The sequence below is a fragment of the Pseudophryne corroboree genome, chromosome 7 (assembly GCF_028390025.1).
Source record: "Pseudophryne corroboree isolate aPseCor3 chromosome 7, aPseCor3.hap2, whole genome shotgun sequence".
In the NCBI taxonomy this organism is placed as follows: domain Eukaryota; kingdom Metazoa; phylum Chordata; class Amphibia; order Anura; family Myobatrachidae; genus Pseudophryne; species Pseudophryne corroboree.
Window position 1 is genome coordinate 169,983,114 of NC_086450.1, and position 20,104 is coordinate 170,003,217.

The 20,104-nt window shown below is 49.0% G+C and overlaps 1 non-coding gene across 1 annotated transcript; it reads right to left on the reverse strand.

Annotated features, from left to right (window-relative positions):
• Positions 1-19,696: 19,696 nt before the first annotated feature.
• LOC134946950 (U6 spliceosomal RNA) lies at positions 19,697-19,799 on the reverse strand. The gene has a single exon (XR_010182496.1). It is a non-coding gene; the product is annotated as a U6 spliceosomal RNA (small nuclear RNA).
• Between the last annotated feature and the right edge of the window lie 305 nt (positions 19,800-20,104).

Genomic DNA, 20,104 nt, shown 5'->3' on the forward strand with positions numbered 1-20,104 from the left:
TTTTGGCTGCAATACGTGTTCCCTCCAGTGTCACTCCTGCCCAGGGTAATATGGAAGTTCAAGCAAGAAGGAGGATTACTACTTCTAATCGCTCCAGCGTGGGCCAGACGGCAGGGTCTCTCGATAGAGCGTCCTCTTCTACTTCCGCACTGCCTAGACCTCCTCTTCAGGGCCCTTGTGTCTACCAGGATCTGGCCCAACTGGCTTTGACGGCGTGGCTCTTGAAGCTTCAGTCCTGAGGGCCAAGGGATTTTCTGAGGTGGTCATTCAAGTTGAAGGTCCGTAAACTGGCTTCGGCTCACATTTATTATAGGGTCTGGAATTCTTACTACACCTGGTGTGCGGCAAAGAATTATGATGCGTACAAGTTCAGTACTGCCAAACTTTTAGCTTTTCTGCAACAGGGCCTGGATTTAGGCCTTCGTCTGGCCTCCCTCAAGGTTCATATTTCAGCCTTGTCGGTTTGGTTTCAGAGAAAAATTGCGACTCTGCCTGACGTTCATACTTTCACTCAGGGTGTTTTACGGATTCAACCTCTCTATGTCCCTCCTGTGCAAGGCGGCTACGTGGTCGTCAGTGTACACGTTCATCAGGTTCTATGCCTTTGATACTTCCACCTCCCAGGATGCTTCCTTTGGATGCCGGGTTCTTGTGTCCGCTACAGTGCATCCCCTCCCATGAGGAACTGCTTTAGGACATCCCCAATGTTATTCCCTGTGGAATACCAGTGTACCACACTGCATAAAAGGAGATTTACGGTAAGACTTACCATTGTTAAATCTCTTTCTGCGAGGTACACTGGATTCCACAGGGCGCCCACCCTGACGCACTTAGCTTCTTTGGGTTTGTATGGCATTAGCCGCTGATACCTTCTCCTGTCGTGAGAATGTGGTTATTTGTGGCTTCTAACTACTGTTGTCTCTTTTACCTGCTACTGCATTGGACTGTTTAACAAAACTGAGCTCCAGTGCCTGGATGCGGGGATATAGAGGAGGCGGTGCAGTGCATCCTGGGAACAGTCAAAGCTTTAGCCTGTTGGTGCCTCGGATCAAGATCCAACTCTACACCCCCAATGTTATTCCCTGTGGAATCCAGTTTACCTTGCAGAAAGAGATTTAACAATGGTAAGTCTTACCATAAATCTCCTTTTTTTTTCAAGATCTTATAAAGAAAGGTACCACGTATATCATGATAAATATAACATTCGCTTCCATACCCCTAAAGTTTATAAGTTATTATTAATGAATTTATGAAACAGCAAAAATGTTAAGTAAATGTATAAAGTATAAAATACAGGAAAGCATTAAACAACTTCAAACATTTCTGGATTAAGTCTGGACTAAATCTTTCCTAACTAATGGTGGTCAACCACTGAGAAATAATCTAAATTCCATTGCAACATCTAACGGTTTGTAATGGGGCTCATGCCAACATACTAAGCACGTTATATTTGACATTACGTAAATGTTCTGCAGATTTCTGAGAAAGAATGTGTCTTTGACACAGCATAGCCAATTTGTAATGGGATAAACCTTTGAATTTCTCCCCAGCATACAATACTTATTGCAACATGATAAAAAGCATTTTATTGTTTTAGCTTTTATTGCCATAGTCGCAGTATGTCTAGACATTTTATCAAATACGAGTAGTTTCAGCTATGTGCACCTCTTCATTTCATACGCATAAAAAATGTTGGCTTTTTGCTTGCAGTTGTCATAGTTATCTAAGATGACAGTCATTACCTGGATAAACCGTGCATCAAATTTCTTCCATGCTGATTAAATGTATCCTACCTTCAATTAAGAGATTGAAATCTGGATCACTTTAATAACCCCTTCTCCGCTGAGGGTTTTGTGAACCCTGTGCTGATCCTGATTTGTTACTCTTCTCCATTGCAGAGGTGCCGTGACCCGACCAGCCTAGAGTTGTCTCCTTCGCTGCTGCCAGTAGCATGGACAGCAGCAGCTCACCTCATCAAGGTGGGTAGGAGCTGCTGCTGGTCACAATCAAACATCAAAATTAATCATTTATTTAGGAAGTATTCACACAAATTACACCTTGGGTTTGTTTTTTTCAGAAGACTTTGAATTGCTAGAAAATGCTAAGCAGGCTGAGGCAAGGCCGGATTAAGTCTTGGGGGTGCCCGGGGCACTTAAGACAGGGGGGCCCGCGATGGAAGGTGGGGGGTGTATTTTATATTGTACGTACCGCCCAACATTTCCCATTCCAGGACGGACACAATTCTCTATACCTGGACTTCCCGCTTAATATATGACTAGTGTCTCCTGTGTTGAACTATTTAATTGATAAGAAAGGTGTTTCATCACAGGTGATTGCAATCTTATATTAAGAAGGAAGTCCAGGTAGAGAGCATTTTGTCCCTCCTGGTATGGCTCATGGTGGGAGGTATGGATTGTGTATATTAAATTTAAACAAATGGTGTATATTAGTTTTAAACTAATAGTTTAATAATGCCTGAGTACTGTTTATAGCTCCACCTAATTGAAAGACAACTATTATATAACATTTTCTTGTTGTGTAACAAAGACAACTTAACCTTAAAATACACATAGAAAAATAAAATAATTTATCTTGTCACATGCAAGAATAGCAGCAGCAGCCTCTCTACTACTTACACACTGGGACGGGACTCAGGAGGACTCTTTGTGTGTCTCTATCTCTAGACCCAAATGGTTTAGTTGCATAACAGTTTACACAGGACTCAGACACCCAGGCGGGGAGGAGGAGAAGCTGGGATCCCAGGGTCACTTACATCTTTCTCCACCCTCCTATCTCTCCTCTGGTAGGAAAGCTCTGTCGGTAGCTCATGAATGATACTTCACTGCATACTGTACTGGTTGCATTCTGGCTGCTGGTTCTGTTGCTGCTTAAGAGGGAAAGCTAGTGATGTCAGTGTGCTCTGGCTGGGGAGCCTCCTGACAAAGGGGGGCCCGGAGAACAGTATGCTCTGCATCCCCCCTTAATCTAGCTATGGGCTGAGGGCTGCCTAAGCCTGAAGCCACATAAGCGACCTGGTTTTTGTGACTAATTTGTTAAAGACAGGACAGTGCTAGCTTAGTGATGTCATATTGGGTCAGGTGCTCTTGTGGGCCTATTAGGGAGATTGTAGGAGGAGTGTACAGTACTTATAGGCAGGTCCTGTTGGCCGTCTTTCTCTTTGCCATTTTGGAGTACACATATCCTTTATCATTTTATTGGTATCTCTGTCCCTTGGTTCCCTATAGTCCTTCCTTGTGCCCCTTGCTTTGTTTTCCGCATTTCCCCTTCTGGTTTGTCCCCTGCTTTCATTCCTGTCCTCCCTGCCTTTTTTCCTCTCGACCATTCCCCATCCCCGCAGGTCTGCTTCCCCTCCCCCCCCGCAGACGTGTCTCGGGTGGCGGGGGCGCCATCTCCTCTAGCAGCTCCTGCGGCAGGCCTGGGCAGCGCCGCAGGTGGCGTGCTGAGTACTGGGGCCGCTGCTGGCGTGGGTCACATGGGCTCCCATGCGGGTGCTTGGAGTGTTGGGGAACCCGTTTCCTTCCCCTCTGTGGTTACGGCCATAACACCGGCTGGTGTTTGTGGTCTGGTGCAGTCTGGCAGTGGCGTTTCCGACCCGTTAGTTTTCCGCGCGGGCTCTTCTAATGCTGCCTCCACCGCACTTGCATCCTCCCCTTTCCTGGCCCAACAGTCCCATGGAATGGTATTACTACATTCCCTGTTTCACAGATGGTGCTGCCTGCTTTGAGGGGTTTGTTGCATGGGCTTGGTTTGCCATCTGCTGGCCAGCCCGGAATATTGCATGTAGTTTCTGCTCAAAGTGCTCTTTCCGCCACTTTTACGGTGCCGGACAATGTTTCTCACGCAGTTTCCATGGATTTTTAAGTTACTACGGTGTCTGGGGCTTGGTCTGGGGCCCAGCTCGGCCCTATCATGAGTACAGCCGTTACGCCCGGTTTGCCCGTGCCTAGGTCCTCCGTGTTTTCCCCTTATTTCCCTGTGTTGATATCTTCTTCGCAAAGGGTGCAGCCCTCGTGGTCTGACGTGATAACTCCTGTGTCGGTTCCCGCAGCCTCTTTTACAGGGTCTTACCCTGGGGGTTTTGGCATGCTTCTCTTCAACAGACGCCGTATTAGCAGTCATCTTTTGCTCCTGCTTCTTATTCCCTGCCTCCGGGTTATATCGTCCATCCCCTCTGGCCGACCTCCTTCGGTTCGGCTGTCAGATTGCCGAATGTGGCTCCTCCGGGCGTGCAAGCCCCTTCTTCCCATTTTGACTTGTCAGCCCCCCTCCCCCTTTGCCGCCTGCACCCCCCCTGCGTGTCTGTCGGGGTTCCTCCCCCCTCCCCCTCCTCTTTCTGACTCCCACTTGTTGTCAGTGTCGTTGTTAGTGTTTCACCTCCTGTTGTTTCTTTCGAGCTTGCAGTTGATCTTGTTTGCAGTGACATGAGGGTGCGCTCGTTGACGCTGAGGACCGGGCTTTCTAGGACTGCTGTGTCTGGGGGATCCAGGGTCCCTGAAGAGGATTTGCCGGGAGCTGCGGCCCTTCTGGGACTGGTGAGCATATTCTTACTTATTCCTCTTCTGCCAGTTCTTCTTCCAGTTCTTCCGATTCTGGGTCATCTGGATCCCCCAGACGCCTGCGTAAGTTGGCTAGGCTCATAGCGCACCACATACACAAGAAGGATAGAAAGGCCAAAGAGCAGGGCGGTGCCATTGTGGCCGACCCTCCTTTGTTTACAGAAATGGTCCATTGTGCCAACACGGCAGTTACTCGGGGCTTGCGTAAGAGAATGAGGGACAAGATTAGGAAGGGCAAATACGTCGACATGTTTATCCTTACGGACGACATGAGAAAAGCATTTGATAAGGCTAAGAAAGTTGGGGGCATTGGGAAAAATGCTTATCACAATTTTCATCAGTGGCTCCGTGGTTTCTTGGTCTTTTCAGCATGCTACGCGGATACTAGACCATACGAATATCATAATGTGATCAAGTATTTATTTCTCGTACACGAGATGTACTTGAACTCCAAGGGTTATGCTTGGCGGGATTATGATGAGAAATTTAGTCGGAATCAAGATGGTAACCCAACGTTGCCCATGGGTTTTAAAGATGTTGAAGTGTGGCTTGAGGTCACTCAGCATGGTAAGATTTCCATGGCAAGAAACCTGCCCTGGGCGTCCGCCCGGGCGTGACCACGGTGGCTAAGGGTAAGTGTTTTGCCTATAATGACGGTAAATGCACCCGTGGTAGCAGTTGTCATTTTCACCACTCCTGTAAAGTTTGCTAAAGAGCAGAGGCGTCGGAACTGGGGGGCCAAGGGGGCAGCTCCACCCCCCAAACATAGAGAGGCGCCGATCATGCACAGGAGGAGCGGAGATGTGCTGTCAGATGAAAGATCGCACATTACATCCTCCGCTCTGTGCAGCAATGGCGCCGGCAGCATCAAAACTGCTCCCCCTGCCTCCTTACTGACAGAGCTGCACTTTCCTGCCGCCGCACTGTCCTGCCTGTTGTTGCCGCTGCTGCCAGCGGCTATCACAGCAGCAGCGGCCGGCGCACCACGCAAGTATTGCAGCGCCCGGACATGTGATTGATCTACTGTGTCGGGTCCCGGGTCCGATGCAGTAATGCACACACTTATTTCCTGGTGTGAGCAGTCGCGGCCCGCGGGATTATGGCAGCCAGTGCATTTGTAAGGATTAGGTTTTAGCACTCTCTGTCAGGCCCTGAGCGAGGTCCCCAGGGAGAGTGAATCGCCAGCCCGGGGAGGTAGCTATGGAGGAGGCCCTTCGGTTCCAACAAAAGACGAGAATTAACGGAGAGTCAGGAGGTAAGGGGAGAGATGTCCAAGGAATTTGTAAGTAGTTCTGGTAACCGTGTCAGTGCCTCCCTACCTCTGTGCCAGTGCCTCCCCATCTCTGGTAGTACCTCCTTCCTGTCAGTGCCTTCCCCTGCCAGTGCCTCCTTCTTCCTCTGCCAGTGCCTTTCCCTCTGCCTCTGTAAGTTCCATTCCCCTCCTTTTTTGCCAGTCCCCTCCCCCCTTTTCTCCCAATGCCTCCCTTCTGCTGGTGCCCTCCTATATTCCGGTTCCTCCCTCTTCACCTACTTCCCCTCTCTCTGCCTATGCCTCCCCCTCTATGCCAGTGCCTACCCCCTCTGTCAGTACCTCCCCACCTCTGCCAGTACCTCTCCACAGGGACATGTCTAGGTGTGGGCAGATGGTGCTTCGCACACAGCACATTTGAGCTGTGGGCGCACCATCCACATCCACCACGATTGACCACCGTCAGCTGCAGCACTGCCCACTATAACAGTAGCGTTGCGCTCAGCTCCTCTGCCAGACGCACAGCTGCTGCTGTACATTATAGCCATTAGCGCTGCTCGATCTCCCCGTGTGGCTCCGCCCCTCTCATTCCCTCTAGAGTAACAGTGTCCCTGCACCAGCCTGGGCCGGAGCCGCACCTCCTCCTTGCAGGGAGCTGCACAGGGGATGCCAGGAGCCTGGCAGGAAATGCCGGGAGCCGCTGCCATCGGCACATAGGTAGTGTGTGTGTTTTGTGTATGTGTGTGCGTGCTTGTGTGTGTCCCATGTGCTCTACCCCTCTCTCTGTCTCCGTCTCACCACTTTCTGTCTCTCTACCTACCACCTTGCTCTGTTTTTCTTCCTCCCAACCATATCTTTTTTCTTTCCCTCTCTCTCCTATCCCCTCTCTCTCTCTCTCTCTCTCTCTCTCTCGTGACTCTACCTGCCATAATGTGTAAAAGGGGACTCTACCTGCTGTAATGTGTAAAAGGGGACTCTACCTGCTGTAATGTGGAAAAAGGGATCTCTACCTGCTGTAATGAAGAAAAGGGAACTCTACCTGGCGTAATGTGTGATAGGGGCTCTACCTGGTGTAATGTGTAAAAGGGGACTCTACCTGCCGTAATGTGTAAAAGGGGCTCTACCTGGTGTAATGTGTAAAAGGGGGCTCTACCTGCCATAATGTATAAAAGGGGGCTCTACTTGCAGTAATGTGTAAAAGGGGGCTCTACCTGCAGTAATGTGTAAAATGGGACTCTACCTGCCATAAATGTGACAGGGGCTCTACCTGGCATAATGTGTAAAAGGGGGCTCTACCTGCCGTAATGTACAGTATGACAGGGGCTCTACCTGGCGTAATGTGTGACAGGGGCTCTACCTGGCGTAATGTGTGATAGGGGCTCTACCTGGCGTAATGTGTGACGTGCTGTACCTGGTTTAATGTGTGTAAGTGGCGACACTGTGCAGCGTAATTTGAATAATGGAGACTACTGTGCAGCGTAATCTGAATTTGTATTATTTTGTGGCCTCGCCTCTTCCCCATGAAGCCACGCCCATATAGTTTTGTCATGCACCTCCACCATGCACTGACCCTATTTTAAATAATGGGGATGGGCGCTGATGCTGTTTCTTGCACACAGCGCTAAAATGTCTAGTTATGGCACTGGTCAGGGGGGGGGGAGGGGGGGGGGTGACTCTCCGTAGTTTATAGTTTGTATATGAATGTTTAATCCACACTTGGATTTAGAGTATTTTATTTATTCTAATAAAGTTATTTTTTTAGGCCCCTGCCTTCACTCTTCCTGTAAGGCCTCCCTCGGTGCCCCTGCCCTCTCCCTCCCTGTAACTCCCCCCTCAGTGCCCCTGCCTTCACCTCCCTTTAACACCCCATCAACGTCCATGCACTCACCCTCCATGTAGCTCCCCCCTCAGTGTGCAATCACCCTCCTTCTAACTCCCCCTCAGCATCCCTACTCTCACCCTCCCTGTAACTCCCCCTCAGGGTCCCAGCCCTTACCCTCCCTCTAACTCCCCTGTCAGCGTCCCTGCCCTCACACTCCTTCTAACTCATTGTCGACATCAATGCCCTCACCCTCACTGTAACTCTCCCTCAGCCTCCGTGCCCTCGCCCTCCCTGTAACTCCCAGGGCCACTACTATCAGTCACCTCGTCGCCAGCACTGCACTGGTCACTGCTAGTGCTTGATCTACTTTCCCTTCTACATGGGGCGTGTGGTGGGAAACTAGAGTGACGTGGGAGAGCTGAAGTGACATCATACAATCAGACATTCTGGTCACTGATTACGATGTAGCCACTCTCATCGTTGCCACAATGCATATGCATGGGCATACGCATCACGGCAAGCTGCAGTGTATGCCATGCTGCAACTAGTTGCAGCCGGCAATTGCACCATTGAAGTCTATCGCGTGCATGCCATAGATACGGGCACACTAGGCACGCCATCCATGTTTTTAACTCTGAATGATATAGACCCAGTTTAATGTTTGTGGAATGCCTGGTTGTCTTTTTAAGGTAATTTATTGCCTGGGGTGTGGCTACAGATTTCAATTATTGGTTTCACTTGTAGTAGTCCTCTACTTAAGTTCAATGGTGTAGGCTGTGCAAAGCCGTTTGGCTGTGCATTTATTTTCGAAGCGTGCATTTTTATCAAAGCGTGATAAAATTGACACATAACAGCAGCGTTCCATCAGCGTTCATTCGAAGTGAAAAAGAAGGAATACAGAAGCACACCAATCTATCAAAACAAAGAAAACAGAGGAACTAATAACAAATGTGAGTCACCTCCTGATTGTTGCATCTGATTAAATAGCACGGAACTACCTTACTTGGACATTTCATAAATCATCCATTTCACCAACAAATGCTTGTATCTGTATTATTGTAATTTTGTTTTTAATGCACAGCTGCACCAATGCAATCTTACCTTCAAACACCTAAAAAATCGTACAGAATTACCATTGCGTCTTAAACCTCACAATTCTTTTCATTTCTTATGGTCTAAATACATTTCAACACCCACTTTATCTACGCTTCTGATTCATTTCATACTAAATCTACACCCATTGAGCCGACACTGCTTTTCTTATCTGCATTTCTGCAATTCTTCGGCTCTGAATCCCTTACAGCCTCTACTCCTACTTCCACTTTCCCTCAACCCATTTACCTACTAAACACTATGCCAGGGCTTTCTTATACTCCCCACATCACTCAGTGTCTACCTAATCATGTGTCTTTATCCTTCCCCCCTAGTCTTCTACACCTACTCCTCCCTCCCCTCCTCTGTCTCCCCTCCATCTCTCTGTATTCTTTCCCCTCCTTTCCTGTTACCCCACTTTCACTCACGTCTACCCCATGGTCCTGCTACCCCACAACTCAACCCTGCTCCATCCCTCCCTTCCCTGTCAACTCCCCACACCCCCATCCACATCACACTGACCTCCCTCCCAGCCCACTTCCTGCAGTTTCCCGTCCTAGCTCAGGCACCCGCACCATCACTACTCTCTCATCATCCCTGCCCTCAAAGTTAATCTCTCCTCATCGCTACAGCAACCCAGATAATCTCATTCACATCTCTCCTACAAACTTATACCCCCCTATCCTGTGCCCTCTGGAATGCCAGATCTGTTTTTAACAAACTGGTCCCCACTCATGACCTTTTAATTTCCAACTCCCTACACCTACTAGCCATTACTGAAACTCGGATTACGCCCTCTGACACTACGTCTCCTGCTGCTCTCTCTGCTGGGGGCCTCTCATTCACACACACCCCTCGACTTGGGGGTCGCCATGGGGGTGGTGTTGGGGTCATTTTACCTTCTAGTTACTCCTACCAACTCATACCACCAGAACCATCCCTTACATTCTCTACATTTGAGGTCCATACTATACCCCTCTTCCAACCAGTCCATCTTAGAGTAGCTGTCATTTACCGCCCCCCTGGCGCTGCTTCCAAATTCATCGACAACTTTGTTTCCTGGCTTCCTCACTTCCTCTCCTCTGACATTCCCTCCATTATCCTAGGCGATTTCAACATCCCTATTGACATACCCACACAATCCCCTGCCTCTAAACTCCTTAACCTCAGCTCTTCACTTGGTCTCTCCCAGTGGACCTCCTCACCCCCCCATGTGAATGGGAGCTCACTGGATCTGGTCTTCACTCACCGCTGTGATATTTCTGATTTTTCCAATTCCCCATTTCCCCTCTCCGACCACCACCTGCTTTCCTTTAACCTATCTCTCTCGACTTCCCCATCTCTACCTCCCAAGGCTACCATCACTAAGCGTAACATTGCGGCTACTGACACCACGTTCCTTTCCTCCCTGTTTGACTCACTTCTCTCTCCTATTCTCTCTCTCTCATGCCCTGAAATAGCCACTTCCATATACAATGCATCCCTCACTTCTGCTCTTGACTCTGTTGCTCCACCAACCACTATTAACCCTCGCAAATTAACACCTCAACCCTGGCACACCAAATGCACCAGATATCTGCAAAAATGCTCACGCACTGCTGAGCGTCACTGGAAGAAATCACGCTCTAAGGCAGACTTTCTCCATTTCAAACTTATGCTCTCATCCTTCAGTGCTGCCCTTTCTCTTGCTAAACAGTCATACTTCAAGAACCTCATCTCCTCCCAGTCTTCCAACCCCCGGCGCCTCTTTGCCACTCTCAACTCACTACTCTGCCCACCTCCACCTCATCTCCCTTCCTCACTCTCTGCTCTTGATTTTGCCACTTACTTCACATCCAAAATTTACTCCATACGTAAGGACATCACATCACACCAGACCATCAGTAACCAGCTTTCTCCCATCCCTTACCACCCCTCCCCATCCCTCCCACCAACTCTGATATCTTTCTCCCATGCCTCTGGAGAGGAAGTCATGGCCCTCATTCGTTCCTGTCCCCTCACCACCTCCTCACTTGACCCTATCCCCTCCCGCCTCCTCCGCTACCTCTCTCCTTCTGCTTGTTCTCATCTTTCCCACCTTCTCAATCTCTCCCTCTCATCAGGCACTGTCCCCTCTGCCTTCAAGCATGCACTCATCTCTTCTATTCTTAAAAAACCTACCCTTGATCCAAACACTCTCTCCAACTACCGACCCATCTCTCTCCTCCCTTTTGCCTCCAAACTCCTTGAGCGTATTGTCAACAACCACCTTATTTCCTTTCTTTCCTCACACTCACTACTTGACCCATTCCAGTCTGGCTTCCGTCCTCTCCACTCCACTGAAACTGCCCTTACAAAAGTATGCAATGACCTCCATCCTGCTAAATTTAAGGGACACTACTGTATACTTATTCTACTTGATCTCTCTGCTGCTTTTGACACTGTGGACCATCCTCTCCTACTGCAAATAATTCACTCCATTGGTTTGCGTGACACTGCCCTCTCTTGGCTGTCTTCCTACCTCTCTGACCGTTCATTCTCTGTTTCCTCTCATGACTCCACCTCCCCCTCACTTCCACTAACTGTAGGTGTACCCCAAGGTTCTGTCCTTGGTCCTCTTCTCTTCTCTCTCTATACATCCTCACTAGGTAAGCTCATTAGTTCTTTTGGTTTCCAATATCATCTCTACGCTGATGACACCCAAATCTATCTTTCCTCTCCAGACCTATCCCCTGCTGTCCTCACTCGTATCTCCAACTGTCTCTCTGCTACCTCTTCCTGGATGTCCCAGCGCTTTCTTAAACTTAACATGTCTAAGACCGAGCTGATCATCTTCCCTCCCTCCCGCATAACCTCACCTCCTACAATCTCATTATCTATTGATGGAACTACTATCTCCTCTAGCCCCCAAGTGCGCTGTCTTGGAGTAATCCTTGACTCCTCCCTCTCCTTCAAACCACACATTCAGTACCTCTCACAAACCTGCTGTTTTTATCTAAAAAATATTTCCAGGATCAGACCCTTTCTGACCCAGGATGCTACTAAGACTCTTATCCACTCACTGGTCATTTCCAGACTGGGCTACTGTAATCTCCTCCTGTCTGGCATTCCTGACAAACACCTCTCTCCACTCCAATCTATCCTCAATGCTGCTGCCCGGCTCATTTTCCTCACCAAACGCACTACGTCTACCTCTCCTCTCCTACTAGACCTTCACTGGCTCCCCTTCCCTTTCAGAATCCATTTCAAGCTTCTCACACTCGCTTACAAAGCCCTCACCCACTCCTCTCCCATCTACATCTCTGATCTTATCTCCCTTTACACTCCCACCCGTCCTCTTCGCTCTGCTAATGCACGACAACTCTCCTGCCTACGGATTACTTCCTCCCACTCCTACCGCCAAGATTTTTCACGTGCTGCACCACTTCTCTGGAATTCCCTACCTCTCCCCCTCAGACTCTCCACCTCTCTACAAAACTTCAAACGGGCTCTCAAGACCCACTTCTTCACCATACCCAGCCAAATCTCATCCTAACCCTCTGTTCCACATTCTCTATGTACCCCATCTGTGTCACCCCTGTCTGTCTACCCCTCCCCTTTAAATTGTAAGCTCTCACGAGCAGGGCCCTCTTCCCTCATGTGCTCATCCTTTGTCTTACCTTAATAATCTTCAACTGTACCACATCCAGCAGTCTTCTGCCACCTGATACTTATTCCAGTGTCATCTGCTGATGTAACTTTGTTTATTTACCCTGTACTTGTCCTATACTGTCATCAACTGTAAGTTGCTGTTTTCCTGTTTTATTATTTATGTACTCTGTAATTGGGCGCTGCGGAACCCTTGTGGCGCCATATAAAATAAAGGATAATAATAATAATAATAATAATGTCGTGATGATGAGTGTGGCTACATCTGTACATGAGGCAGCCCAAAAAATTTTTATGCTTTTCTGGGTGTGGGAATTTAGGGGGTCATTCCGAGTTGTTCGCTCGTTGCCGATTTTCGCAACGGAGCGATTAAGGCAAAAATGCGCATGCGCATGGTACGCAGTGCGCATGCGGTAAGTATTTTAGCACAAAACTTAGTAGATTTACTCACGTCCGAACGAAGAATTTTCATCGTTGAAGTGATCGGAGTGTGATTGACAGAAAGTGGGTGTTTCTGGGCGGAAACTGGCCTTTTTCTGGGAGTGTGCGGAAAAACGCAGGCGTGCCAGGAAAAAACGCGGGAGTTTCTGGAGAAACGGGGGAGTGGCTGGGCGAACGCAGGGCCTGTTTGTGATGTCAAAGCAGGAACGAAACGGCCTGAGCTGATCGCAATCTGTGAGTAGGTCTGGAGCTACTCAGAAACTGCTAAGAATTTTCTATTCGCAATTCTGCAATCTTTCGTTCGCTATTCTGCTAAGCTAAGATACACTCCCAGAGGGCGACGGCCTAGCGTGTGCAATGCTGCTAAAATCTGCTAGCGAGCGAACACCTCGGAATGACCCCCTTAGTGTGGATCTGGCCTTCTCAATGTATTTCATGTGGATCTGGCCTTTAGCAATTCAGCAATTTAGGGGCGCCAAAATGAGATTATATCTTGCCCCCCAACTTAAAAACGTTCTGACGCCCCTGCTAAAGAGTGCACTTCCGCTGCAGATGTTAGAACCTGCGATACGTCCAACGTACCCGGAAGTAGCAAGTAAGACGTTTTCCCACATTAAGGTTTTCGAGTTGGTTAAATGGGTGCGTTCTTATCTGGATGAGGTTTCGGGAAGGTTTTTATTGGAGGATTTTCATGTTGGTTTTAGATTGCTCATTTCTGGTCACATTACCATTGGTTGATAGCGCACGGCTTTACCAAGAACTTGCTTCTCCTGGAACTATTCCCGTTAATCGTGGCGGTGGAATTGTGGTCTGCTCATTTGTCTGACCAGAACATTGTCTTTCGCTGTGATAACTTGGTAGTCGTGCATGCTGTTAATAACCAGCGCTCCTCCTCTCCCCAAGCTTTGCGCTTGCTTCGGCATTTGGTGCTCAAGTGCCTGAGGCACAATATTCATTTCACGGCTCGACATGTCCCTGGAGTTGACAACGGGATAGCGGACTCTCTTTCCCGTTTTGAGTCTGTGAGGTTTCGAGAGCTTGTTCTGGAGGTGGAGGCTTTCGGTTTGCCGTGCTCACCTTTCCCCTGGCGGATCATTTAGTCGGTTTCTGGGTAAACCATTAGGGGCGTGTTGTGTAATATGCAGGGTTTTTCTCTGTGGGCTACAGATACTGGGCTGATATGGCGTCTGCTCTTGCGGGCAGTCTTCTTTTCCTTCTAGGCTTGGCTCCCTGACATTGTGGTTCTGGCCATGTGGCTTTTGCTATGTTTGTTCCATTTTTCTTACAGGATGCTCTGGCGTTGTGCGCCCTCGCGTGACCTCAGGCGACTCGGTCCAGCTTGGATCACCAGGGTCCAGCTGAGGGCGCTGTCTGCTGACTTTTTACGGATGCTGCCGGTAGTTCTGGTTTTGGTGCTGTCTTTAGGAACGAGTGGTGTGCGGCTCCTTGGCCCACTTCATGGATAGCGCATGGCTTTACCAAGAACTTGCTTCTCCTGGAACTATTCCCGTTAATCGTAGCGGTGGAATTGTGGTCTGCTCATTTGTCCGACAGGAACATTGTCTTTCGCTGTGATAACTTGGGAGTTGTGCATGCTGTTAATAACCAGAGCTCCTCCTCTCCCCAAGCTTTGCGTTTGCTTCGGCATTTGGTGCCCAAGTGCCTGAGGCACAATATTCACTTCATGGCTTGACATGTCCCTGGCGTTGACAACGGGATAGTGGACTCTCTTTCCCATTTTCAGTTTGCTAGGTTTCGAGAGCTTGTTCCGGAGGCTTTTTCGATTTGCCGTGCTCACCTTTCCTCTGGCGGATCATCGAGTCAGTTTCTGGGTAAACCATTAAGGGCGTGTTGTGTAATTTGCAGGGGTTTTCTCTGTTGGCTACAGATACAGGGCTGATATGGCGTCTGCCCTTGCAGGCAGTCTTCTTTTCCTTCTAGGCTTGGTTCCCTGACTTTGTGGTTCTGGCCATGTGGCTTTTGCTTTGTTTGTTTCATTTTTCTTACAGGATGCTCTGTCGTTGTGCGCCCTCGCACGACCTCAGGCGACTCGGTCTGGCCTGGATCACCAGGGTTCAGCTGAGGGTGCTGGCTGCTGACTATTAAGCTGGGCCTCGCAGTTTGGGGTTGTTTTATTTCTTTAGTTTCAGTGCTGCAGAGAGTGGGGCCTATTCCATGCGGATGGGGGCAGCTGCTCTGGCTGCATCAGGGGTATTCCAGCGGTGGCTATACAGGAGCTTAGCCACTAGAAATGTTCGGCTTGTATGTTTTCTATACGTTGATTATGTTTGTTGCGCCTGTTACACTAACCCAAAAACATAGTATAACCAGTCAGTTTTTGAATGGCTAGCATTCAGAAATTGAGGGTGTGAAGTGAATTTTTACATTTTCCTCCGAGGGGGCCGAATTACAATTGCCACTCTGACGGGAGTTTTTTTGAGTTTTCGCCTTCACTTGGGTTCCTTTCTGTTGTTGTTGTTGTTGTTGTTGTATTTGTCTAAGTTTGAATTGTTGCTGATGTTAGGGTTTCTCTTTGTAAGCTGCATTGGATACTTTGGAACAGATTTGGCTAGTTGGCCATTCATACATTTTTTGGGCGGAGAGGCATCCTATGGCAGGACAAATGGCTGACTTTTTGGTGACAGGGAAGTTTGATGGTTAGGTGTGAGAGGTTTGCGTTGGGTAGGTTTGCTTCGGCTTCTTTTCCGTCATGAACGAAGGTGGGGCCGGCCCAACTGGATCGTCATTCACCTTGGCGGGAATGACTTGGGTCGAATTAAGGACATCAACCTCATCCTAAGTGTCAAGACGGTTTTGGTGGTTTCGCGAGCCTCTTGGCCTCCAGTGAGAGCGGTGTGGTCAGATATTGTACCCCGTTTTCACTGGCGTGGTGCTGTTCACTTCTCTGCCATAGAAAAGGCTCATAAGAAGGTGAATTCTGCGGTGTCTGTGTACGTGAAGGCCATGGGTGCTTTGGTAGTTTGGCATTCCCTGCTGGTTCTTTGTAACTGCCAGTTTTATTGGTAGGACGGTGCTTACCTTTCCCCGCCATGCATTAGTGTGTTTTTTTTAGAGCATTTTATAACTGTCTGGATAGTTAGCTTCGGCTTTTTTGGTTTTCTTTTGTTTGGATGGCGTCTGCGGTTTAGGTAAACCTTGTTTTGTCGGAAAGTCGCTACCAGCCAGCGGTTAAAAGCTTGCATAAGTTGTCATTGTGGGGCACCCCCTTTTGGTAAGACGGCGAGTGTGTCCTCCCCCTGCGGGTGGACTACGGACATTCCCAGTGGCAGATCCAGGGGGGGGCACTCGGGCCCGTGCCCCCCCTGTCATTTGTGGCCTCCGTCCCCAGTACCTCCATCCCCCGTCCCTCCGTCCATCCCCCGTCCCTCCGTCGTCGTCCCCCCGGCGCCGCACAGGGAGATGATGGGCGCCCGCTGAGATTGTGTTATTAGCGGGCGCCCGTCTCCCTGCACAGCGGCAGCCGGAGGCCGGAGCTCAGTACTGAGCTCCGGCTTCCGGCGCTGTCACTGTGTGGCATGCGCTATGGGAGAGACGTCAGTCATGACGGCTCTCTCATAGTGCTGAGGAGAGGACGCCAAGAGGAGTACTGCAGAGGTCTGGAAGCGGGAACGGGGCTTGGTAAGTATGTTGTGTTTTCTCTTCCTGCGGGGGCATCTACTGGGGGCAAACTACGGGGTGGACATTACTACTGGGGGCATCAACAAGGGGCATTACTAATGGGGGGGGCATTACTACTGGGGGCATTATTACTGGGGGAGCATCTACTGGGGGCATCAACAAGGGACAAGGGACATTACTACTGGGTGGGGGGCATTACTACGGGGGGCATTATTACTGGGGGAGCATCTACTGGGGGCATTACTACTGGGGGGCATCAACAAGGGACATTACTACTGGGGGCATCAACAAGGGGCATTACTACTGGGGGCATCAACAAGGGACAATACTACTGGGTGGGGAGCATTACTACTGGGGGCATTATTACTGGGGGAGCATCTACTGGGGGCATTACTACTGGGGGCATCAACAAGGGACATTACTACTGGGTGGGGGGCATTACTACTGGGGGCATTATTACTGGGGGAGCATCTACTGGGGGCATCAACAAGGGGCATTACTACTGGGGGCATCAACAAGGGACATTACTACTGGGTGGGGGGGCATTACTACTGGGGGCATTATTACCGGGGGAGCATCTACTGGGGACATTACTACTGGGGGGTCATCTATTGGGGGCATTACTACTGGGGGCAGCTACTGGGGGACATTATTACTGGGGGCATCTACTGGGGGCATTACTACTGGGGGTCATCTATTGGGGGCAACCTCCTAGGGGGCATTACTACTGGGGGCAAACTACAGGAGGACATTATTACTGGGGGGCATCTACTGGGGGACATTATTACTGGGGGCCAACTACAAAGGGGCTAACTACTGGGGGCATACTACAGGAGGGCATTACTACTGACGGTGTAACTACAGGGGCATTACTACTGGCGGCTTAACTACAGGGGCATTACTACTTGGGGGCTAAGCTACAGGGGGGCCAAACTACTGGGGGCATAACTACAGGGGCCAAACTACTGAGGGATAACTACAGGGGCCAAACTACTGGGGGCATTACTACTGGGGGCTAAACTACAAGGGGGGCATAACTACAGGGGCTAAACTACAATGGGGCAAACTACAGGGGGGCATTACTACTGGTGGCTAAACTACAAGCAGGCAAACTACTGGGGGGCATTACCACTGGGAGGCTAAACTAAAGGGGGTGTAAACTACTGGGGTCATAACTGCAGGGGCATTACCACTGGGGGCATAGCTACTAGGGCGCCAAATGACTGGGGGCATTACTACAGGAGACATTACTACTGGGGGCAATACGGGCATTGCATAAGGGGCACCACTACTATGGGGTCTATATAAGGGGCACTACCAGTACAGTGGACATTGCATAATGAGCGCTACAACTGTGGGCATTGTATAAGAAGCGCCACCTCACATGCACTGAAGCCGCACGCAAATGTACTTGCCCCTTCCATGGTGCCCCCCCCTATAATTTTCTTCTGGATCCGCCCCTGGACATTCCCGTGTGGTTTCCTCCATTGCTGTGCTAGAGTAAAGGGTGGTGAGTCCTACACAATGCGGGTTATGTTGTTAGGAGTCGGTAGTAAGTCCCCTCCTAGGTTATTTGGTATTATTCTAGTTATTCATCCAGGACTAAGGACCCACGGGTCCGAAACGCATTGGAAAGCGACAGCAGGAGAGTCCAGCATCTGAACACGTCACTCAGCCTGCGCCGATGGGTGTGAGAACAGAAAAACAGCATGCGGGAACCAGCTAGGCGGAGAAAGATCTAGAGATCGAAGACTCTACTTCAAGGTAGGCAGTGTCAGGGAGAGGTAGTGAGTGTGCCTCGGACCACCACCGCAGTGCGGGACGCAACGCCGGCAATTAATGGAACCCACAAACGGACTTCTGCACCAGCACATAAAAGTGCTGTAAACATTTTTTTACTAATTTATTCTTTTTCACAGTTTGCAAACATTCATGACATTATATAACACCGTTAGTGCTCCTTTTTCGTTCATAACAATGGTGAGTTGGTAGCGCCTTTCTATGCCATCCTCCAATACATAGTTAAAATTAGGTCATCAAACAATAAATGCCTGTTGACCTTTTAAATCTAGCAGTTGATGACCATATCGTTATTTGTTAGTGCTAAGCTAATATATATACATATATATATATATATATATATATGTGTTTAAGTGTGTCACACTAAAGTTATGGGCGACTTATTAGTCTGCTTGTTCCTTCTAACTCAACAAAAAAAATCTAACCAAAATGGGCAAAAGTGTTTTATTGAAATTGTAAGAAAAAGAACTAAAAGCAAAGGCATGTATTTTTATTTTACCTAACTTCCACCAACTAATACTTTGTGGTTCTTGCTTTGGTATTATTATTATTACCCTTTAGACAATATAGGACAAGTACAGAGTAAATAAACATAGCTACATCAGCAGATGGCACTGAAATAAGTATCAGGGTGGCAGAAAACCATGGAATTTGGTGCCATCGAAGATGGTTTAAGGAAGAAAAGGATAAGCACATTCTAAAGGGGAGGGGCAGACAGAAAGGCGTTACACACATGGGGTAGACAGTGAGCATGGAACAGAGGGTTAGGATGAGATTTAGCTGGGATTGGTGAAGAAGTGGGTCTTAAGCATACTTGCCGACATTGCTGCCCCTCCTCCGGGAGGAGGCAGCCTGATCGGCGAACAGGGGGCATGTCTGGTAGTAAGGGGGTGTGTCTGGTGGACATGTCAACACAAATATGTAATTGTGGAGGAAACCGGCACTGGATAGCCGGGGGCAGAGCTACAATGATGCAATTCAGTGTGAATCGCATCATCAGATCACCCGCGAACCGCCCACTGGTGCTCTGTTCTGGGTTTCCAAGGGGGGTGCGGTGGCTGGTGGCAGATACAGGACACTTGCTGACCTTTCTGGGGTGCGGGAACACCACACAATTTTTGGGAGCCTCCCGGTCGTTCCATGAGGGTAGGCTAGTATGGAGTGAAGAGCCCGTTTGAAGTTTTGAAGAGAGGTGGGGAGTCTGAGATGGAGAGGTAGAGAATTCCAGAGAAAGGGAGCAGCATGTGAGAAGTCTTAGAGGTAGGAGTGGGAAGAGGTCATCAGTAGGCAGGCAGGAGAGATGGTCGTGCATTAGCACAGCGAAGAAGACAAGTGGGAGTGTAAAGGGAGATAAGGTCAGAGATATAAATGGGAGAGGAGTTGGTGAGGGCTTTTTAAGTGAAGGTGAGAAAATTACTTCATCTCTCCGAAACAGCAAAAAGCAGGTTTCTACACATTGAACTCTTCACAAATTTGCGTGTCATACTTGCACAGGGGCCATGCTAATCTTCTCTGTATCATTCCAATTTTAGTATATGTGCTGCTGAAGCAGGTTTCTACACATACTGTAGGTCATACTTGCCAAATCTCCCAGAATGATAGGGATACTCCCTGAAGTAGTGCTGATACTTTCTGAGGGGTCTAGCAATCTCATTGAGGCCAGGCTGGGGGTGCATACTATGGTGATGATGTCATCACTCTCCACCTACCATAGCTACATGAGCTGCTGTGTGTTCAATTTGGTGCAATGAATTATATGTGATTTGTGCCCAAGGAAGTGTGCTGATTTACTGGAGATGCGTGCTCTATTTATTACTATGCATGTGTGTCGCATTATGGGGTTGTGTGCTTCATCAC